Raw genomic sequence first — 8159 nt, 5'->3', positions numbered from 1 at the left:
GGGCTTTGTATCTTCAGCAGCAAGAATTGTGTCTAAGATGTGTTGGCACTCAGTATTCATTGACTAAATGAATAGATTAGAGATTAATTGTGAAATGCATTAAAGGTTTGGCATGAGTTTGGAATTCTCTTCCTATTTTGTCACATACTTGGGGAAAATAGGTTGTAATAAATTAACTTATAAGAAGATGGTGGACACTTATGAAAGAATTTGTTTTATATGAGATTGAAATAGGTTACATATTTTGGTGTCTGATTATAGGATTGATGGTTCAAGATAGTAGATGGTAGGTTTAAGCTAACCTATTGCAGTTGCTTCTAAGCAAATGTTTGCATTGAAAATACTAATTAGATACCAATGAGAAACCATTTTGCGAAAGCCAAAAGATTTAAATTCTATCTCAAGATCCTTTGATGGCCATTATGCTCCTGGCTTTAGCATTTACTGTAGTATGCTATTAGTCAAGTCTCTTAAACTCTTAGTTTTCTCATCTAGAAAATGGAGATTACAGTTTCTACCACATAGTGTTATGGACATTTTACATATAATTATTTTAGAAATTTCTTATATTTGGTAAAACTTTAACAAATGTTAACTTTTCCTTTTACTATTATTATTCCTGCAATATGAAAGGATTTAGAATCTTAGAACAACAACTGTATTCGGCAAAAAAATAAAAATATATTCGGAAATCCCCAGTTTTCCTATTTGGTCCCCTTCATGTGTTTCCAACTTTATGTTATGTGCAGTGCTACAAGTTGAAAAGGTGTCCTCTGCAGACAGTAATTGTTATGTTATTTTTGGTTTCCAAAATACAAGGAGGTATTTTAAGTGTTCTAAAAAATATAACTTACTTGTTTTATTTTGTTTTGTTTTCCAATTATACCTAAAGTTGTTTTGCCTTATTTTTTAAGCTCATTTATACATATCTCTGATAGCATTCTGGTTTCTGAGTTATTATTTGTTCTGGAAAAAAGAAGGAATGAATTACAGGTAGCTTTCAGACAGTGTACGCCATCCTTGTGCTTCATGGCACAAAGGCTACATTTTAAGGAGAGCTGTAATGGCCCTTACAAAGCATTTTCCATTGGTTCCTTCTGAAAGCCAGTGCATGTCAATCACAGTTGATATATTTCTATTCATCTGCACAGAGATCTAGATTAAACGCCCATCAACTTTGTCACACGGCCACCCCCTGTGTCGGCAGCCCCGCCCCCAGCCCCGAGACCCAGAACCGCCCCCTGACTCGCTGCACACTGGGAAAGGGGCTGCCCTACCTGCCCCAGGTTCTCGGTGCCGACACCTGTCTTACTCCATTCCTCTCCATGAAGCTTCCTGACCCCCATTTACGTCAGGGAGCACTTTATGTTCTCCTCAGGACCCTGAGTCTTTTTAATTAATTGGTGCTAAAGAGAACAGACAGAGTGTTTCCTGGGAGGCAGATGAATGGGATTCTGCTGGAGAATGGGGGTCCTTGGGAGGCTAAAGTGAAGAAGTTTTGGGCAGAGCTTTGCAACACTCCTGTATCCACCCTATTCCCATTGCCGGGGCTGCCACAGTTGCATTTGCAACCACTTGCTAAAAGAGAAAAAAAGTTTAAATAAGGTGAATTTCACTGCCAGTCCACCACCTAACGAAAACCCACAGCGTGGAGACCCATGAAAGGCAGCCTTCTCTGGGCAGCGGTAAACGGGAGCCCTTCAGCCAAGTGGTGGACAAGGGCTGCACTGAGCTTCCTGACCGAGCACTTGTTGTAATTCCGTCTCTCTTTGTCGTTTTTCAGTCTATATTGGGTGGCTGTGGGCAGTTAGAGAATAGGGCGGGATCGGGGGCAGGGCGGCCCAGGATGTGGGGACTGCCTGCTGGGTGGGCAGACAGCACATTACCGTTACTGAGGCTGCGTTCTGGACCAAGGTACACACAGCCCCAACAGGGCAGCTGCCGGCATGACAGTGTGGCATGACAGATCTGAGGGGACGATCAGCTCTTTACCAGCCTTTAGGTGCCAACCCTGGGGGGGGGCGGGGGAGAATCTGAAAGGACGACAAAGTGTGACAGCTCCCATCTAGGGGGGCCGCCTATGGAAGCGTGGGTTTCGGTCTGTGTGGAAAGTCCTATGCGTTCTCCTTGATGGCTGATTGGCCTGTCGTGTCTTCCGTGGTGGCTGTCTTCCTACACTGAGGAGGGTCCAGTTTACCAGGCCATCGAAAGGCAGCATAGTCATGAGTGGGGCTGTGGCGACTGTGTCGCGAGCCCAAGCGTAAAGGTACACAACGGATGGATGAGTGTGCAGTGAGCTCACTGCGGGAAAGTCCCAAGGGCACGGCAGGGGAAGGGTCTTTGGCAGCCGCCATTTGGTGACTGTTGGCCAGGCATCGTCCTTGTCTTAAAGGTAAGGGAACTGAGGCTCTGAGAGATTAAATCTCCCCACCACTCATTGTACTTGAAAGACGCCGGGAAGGAATGAAAACCAGGTTCTGTCTGGTCGTTGGCCTTTGTCTCTCTCGTTCTAATCTCAGAGTGTCTCGGTATGGAGCGCTTTGTGACTGAAATAAAGAACAGGGTTGACATGGTCGGAATAATCATTTCAGTGTGCTCCTCACTGCCTCCCTTTAGAAGTTAGCATCCCGGCGCTAGGTTTACTTTGGCTGCGGTCCTTTTTACTTATAACATCTGTGGTTCTTTTCCAACTCATGTTTTTATGATTTGCAAACTTCTGGGGTTCCTCGTGGTGTCTGTTCTCAGGGTGCTTTCCTTTCCTTCAGCTGTGCAAATACTGAAGTTATTATCATGCTGAACACAAACACATGGAAACATGTGCCATTTGCTGTGCAGGCCTCTCCTTTCCTGGCCTGTACTCCACACAAACACACTTACCACCTTCAATGCCAAAAATAAGGATCAAATCCAGCTCGATCAAAATAACCCATTTATAGGCAAGCCCAGTGTTTTACATGTCTTCCTCTGCACATTTATTTATTTTGCTTAAGCGTTTCCTCCTAGGCTCTTAAATTAAGCCTTAAGGTAAACTGGGGAGAGAAACAGAGGTAAACAGAGCCCAGTGACCAGCTTGTCGAGGACAGAAGCTAATGTAATAGGGTTGGGAACTTGGAAGGAAATGACGTTTCATATACAGGAATATTAAGAAACAATCTGCCAAAGCAAACCCACAAATTCTTTTTTTTCCTTGGCTTGCATAATCCCAGCATTTATCCAGAACTTTGTCACATTTCCTTTCATGATTCTAGCCAGGCTGTATTTTTCCTATAGTCTCCGGAAGCATTTTCTTTGACAGTTTTCTCCAAGACAATTAACCCTGCCCTTATATACAATTTTAGCGTGATGTAATTAAATAAAAGTTCATTAAAGAAAACATGAAGTTTTTTTAAAGAATGTAGAGTCAAGAAATTTAGTGGCAGCATCTGGACTTACAGCCATGTGTCACATGCGAGTCCCAGCGGCATGGCTGTAGAGGACAGACAGTTACGGTGCCATCAGGCTGTGGCATCGCATAGAGCTTATCGCAATGCCTGGCACATAGGGAGTGTGTCATAACGGTCAGCCGTTGTTATCATCATCAAAAAGTTGAACTTGTGAAAGGGTGACAATCGAAATGTATGAAGGCAACTTAAATAATAATGGTTCAGTCCCCACTGCTGAGTAGACGAGAGGTTATCACATGCCAAAAGGCAGACAGAGAAAAAGTAGAATGGCTCCTTAGCTGAGAAAAGTACAGCTATGACTAGCGCTGTGGCTTTAACACACAGAAATGTAGCATGTGTGGATCAAAAGAGGGATTGCTAAGAAATAAAGCATCCAGATAGGAACACTGAAGGATCTGGTGTCCGTGATAAGTGCATATCCTGTGTGGGTGCGACTGACCAGCATGTCAGAACCAAACGTCATGAACAGAATCGAACGAATAACCGTCCGCCTCAGCCTCTGCTCCCCTTGCAAACTTCCAGTAATCGACTGCTTTCCCAGGGACTTTGCCTGAATCCAAACCCGCCTGCAGCCTCTTCTCTTTAAGCTATGACACATGTTAAGAGCCAAACATTCAGTGCTTAGTAAATGTTTGTTTGATGAGTGAGTGAATGGAAGGATGAATAAGAAAAAGTTAAAGAAGTTGATGAATAAGAAATGTTAAAATGGAAGGATGAATAAGAAAAAGTTTAAAAAGTTAAAGAAGGACCAAGAGAGCAAAGTTCAAGAGAAAAGAGAATGTTAAGGCCCTGTCAAGTTCTACACAGAGGTCACAGCATGACCTAGGAGAAAAGGGCATTGGATTTGGCAAGAAGTAGGTCACTGGCAGAATTTAGAGACACCTTTTAATGTGGAGGGAACAGAACGCAAGTAGAAGAGATTTAAGGCAAGAATGAGTGGATAGAAAGTGTAAGCTGCAGATGGAAACTGGATTTGAAAGGACTGGCTGTGAACTGAAGGGGAGAGAGAGTTCAGTTGCTAAAAAGAAAGCAAGTTGTGGGCGTGTGTGTGGCTTAGTTTCTCATGTGTTTTGTGATTTTCTCTTTTATTGTGAACTTTAATTCACAATAAAACATGATCCTTGGACTTTTCTAATTCATTTCTCCAGAGAGGGTTCACGTTTCTGCCCTGCGTGTGAGGACACTACAGACGTGGCTCCAGTTAAATGGGTCCGGAAAGTTTTCTGCTCAGGATGTCCTTAGCATGCAAACCGTGTAAATTTTTATTCTAAATCATGTCTGAACCTCCCAGTGGCTACAGGTTCTCAGGAGCACTTTTATTCCCCATAGTCGGGTTTCTTCTAGGCAGTTTTCTTGGCTGCTTGCCTCTGTGAAGGTTTTTTTATTCTCTTATTTCTAATGAGCTCTTTCTTGTGTGCCTACGTGGCTTTTCCTGACCGTGGCTCAGATGGGAAGACGCAGAATTCTAGATGCCTGGGTATAGGGGTTCTGCCGAGGAGCCCCCTACTTCAGTCTTCCCTATACTGCTTAATCCCCGGCAGCCTCCTTTGTTCCTGTGTAAAGTGTGTTTAGGATTTTATCTAGTACTTTTTCAGTGAACTAAGAGAATTATGAATGAATGTATTTCATTTTTTCCAAGTAGCATATAAATACAGTTGAAAAAGGGCACAGGTATTTGTGGGAGAGAGCGTCCTCGTTCCTGTCCACCACCAGTGCCGGGTGCCTCAGGGACTCGGTGGGTCCCTTGCAAAGACTCCACCAGTGGTCAGAATCGAGGGCTTCCGAATGGCATACGGACTGGCACCGCTTTCCTAGGAGGCCTGCGGAAGCCCTGTGCTCAGCCTCCGCTGAGTGACTTCGGGGAAACTGATGCTTCGCGTCTCTCCCGTGTGCTGGCTTATTCGTCTGTTTCCCCAGGCAGCACGGCTGCAGACGCTCGGGACGTGCTGGTGTCCTGGGCCCCAGTGCTGCCTGGGCCGTGTGAGCCTCTGGCAGTCTCGTCTCTTTCCCCGCGTGTGCCATAAACATCATTTTCCGCGTGCACTGCGTTGTGAAAAGGGTTAGGAAGCGTGGTCTGGGAGGTCTCACAGCCCTCTGTCTCTGAAAGTCTCGATTCTAAAGACGAACATGACTGCACTTTTCCTTCTCCAGACACTTGCTCAGTGAATTGTGTCCAGGACGGGCGGGCTGTGCACAGAGTGGCTTTGACCTGAATTCGTCAGAAGGAGCTGCACGTCTTTGTGAATGAGGAGCGTCTCAAGGACGTTGTGCTGTGACTTGTGTGAAGCCAGCGGTGGCGTTCTGGGAAAACGCTCCTGAGCATTTGAGAGCCCAGGCCCTGGTCGTGGTTCCGCAGACGCAGGTTGTTTGCTCGGAAGGGGTTTCCTCGGTCCGTCACCTCCTCACACTTTTCCACGAGTGCCGTCGTAGAGGTAGCTGCTGTGACCTCCTGTCCCGTCCTTTTTCTGTGTGCTTAGAGTTCATAGTTGCCTTTGTTTTACTTCACATGGTCAGTGCCTCTGCTTTCCTGGTATTTTGAACAGCTTGAAATAACAGAGCCCAGTTTCACATCTCTGTTGCTGCTTTACCGCTGCTGAAGAAAGAGCCGAGTCACGGTGCTCTCAGAGGCCTCGGGAACAGGCCTTCTGGCTGGCACTCAGGCTGTGGAAACATTCACTGCTCTTCGTCCTCGAGCTGGGTTTGTCTCCAGTGAAGCAGGCCGGAAAATGAAGGCGCGGCTGGTTAATGAAGTCACGTAAAATCGGTCTAGGCTTTGCTGTCATTCAGCCAGAGCTATTCCTAGTGTACTAGAATCAGCGTGGTCTTACAGGGCATGAAGCCCAGGGCCGGAGTTTGGGACGACATTTATTCCTATAGATGCGTGGTGGGCGTTGCACTCAGGGAAATATAAGGCGACAGTGGTTTTTAAGTCGGTGCTATGGTTCCCATGTGTGCAGTCACTCCATAAATTGCTGCACTTTGTAGCATGAATGGGTGATCCTCTTTTTCAGTTCTCAGCGTGCTGTCTTCCTGAGTTCTTCTTCCGTGGCTGTTTTTGGTATTGACCATACCTCCTGTACCAAAACTGTGGCTGTTACAGGTAGGGAAAGAGACGGACCATAGCCGAGGGTGAGGTAGTGTCCCTCACGAGGGCCGCCTGCCCCTTGGGCGTGTCTGTGTCAATGTCCTTCTTGTGGAAAACTCCTCCTCCTGCCTCCCTGCCATCATGTCTGATTCGTCGTCTGTGACCGCCATCTCCTGGGCTACCTTGCTGACCTCAGAGTGGCCACTTGACCTAAGCTGCACGGACAACATTAACCTTCCTGAGCCGGCTCATTGATGACTTTGGAATTGACACGTGCACGTGAAGACAGCCTGGATGATTAGACTATTTCCGCCCCCTTTTCTTTAACCGGGATGAGTACAGGGATGGAGGAAGGTGATGTGGGGAGAGTGTCCTCTTCTCTGCCTGGGAAGCTGGTAAGATGGGAGCCAGAAGAAGCCCCTGGAAGGTGTGGTGGGCACACTGAGATTGCTGGTCCCAGAGAAGGAAGTTGATCTGCGGACAGAGACAGAGATGAGAGAGAAGACCTGGCAGCATGCATGTCCCTGATGCAGCTGCCCCTGATGACAGCTGTGTTTTCAACCTTCTGCCCGTTTGGTTTCCTGAGCCAGTCAACGCCTACATTAGTTCTAATTGGGTTTCTGCGATTTGCAACAGGAGTCCTGAGGAACACACCTGTGAAGAGGCAGCACAGACTTCAAATGGATTCTCTTCCTCCAGCCTCCACGCTGCTTCCACTGAACCCCAATGTCGGCACGTCCTTTGCTGTGGTCCTCGGCTCATGTCATTTACACTGACACTACGACATACGTTGTGCCGGGGCAGGTCTCTGGTTTTCTCTGTGGCTCTCCTGATTTATGTCACCGGATCCTTCCAGACTGGTACTTGTGGTTAAAAAAAAAAAAAAAAAGCTGAACACGCAGGTGGACTCAGGCTCCGCCGCTGGGCTGAAGTTAGGTTGCTGAGCCCTTGCACCTTTAGAAGTGGCTGGAGTTCTGCTGTCGTCTCAGACCCCGTTTTTCTCCTCTTTGCGTAATCAAAGCCAAAGGAGGGTGTTTTCCTAATGTGAATTGTAATGGTTTCCAGAACGACTAATTTTGGAGCTATAGCCCGGTCACTTGGTTTAACTGCATCCTTTGCTCGTCTCACTCACTGGAATGAGATGGCCATCCTTCGTGAATGACAGAAAGTGCTTCGTTGCTCTTCTGAATTCACATATATGCTACCATGACATGTTCCAACAGCTCTTAAAATCTTTAATCCATTCCATTTGTTTTAAGGAAAATTCTGGTTATTGTGATACAGAATCCTGACCCAAATCTTTATTCCCAAATAACATTACTTAAAAGTTTATTTATACTGAAAAATATTTGTGTATCTATATACATACAATGATATATTATGTGTATAATTCATGTAGACTTTATGTTTAATAAATTGCAAGGTTTTTCTGCATAGAAATATGACACTGAATTAAATGACTTTTTTCAAGCCCCGTGATTCTGATTATATTCTTCATAATAGTTCCCTATGATCGCGAAGTCCTTTTTAGTTCTATTCATCTCAGAGGTGAAGAATTCATTAAAAAGGCTACATGATGCACTCCACAGTCAGGTAAACACCCATAGGCTGTATGATTCACGACAAGAAAA

The sequence above is a fragment of the Rhinolophus ferrumequinum genome, chromosome 18 (genome assembly GCF_004115265.2).
Source record: "Rhinolophus ferrumequinum isolate MPI-CBG mRhiFer1 chromosome 18, mRhiFer1_v1.p, whole genome shotgun sequence".
Taxonomy (NCBI): Eukaryota; Metazoa; Chordata; class Mammalia; order Chiroptera; family Rhinolophidae; genus Rhinolophus; species Rhinolophus ferrumequinum.
Note: the sequence above shows the minus strand (reverse complement) of the source record.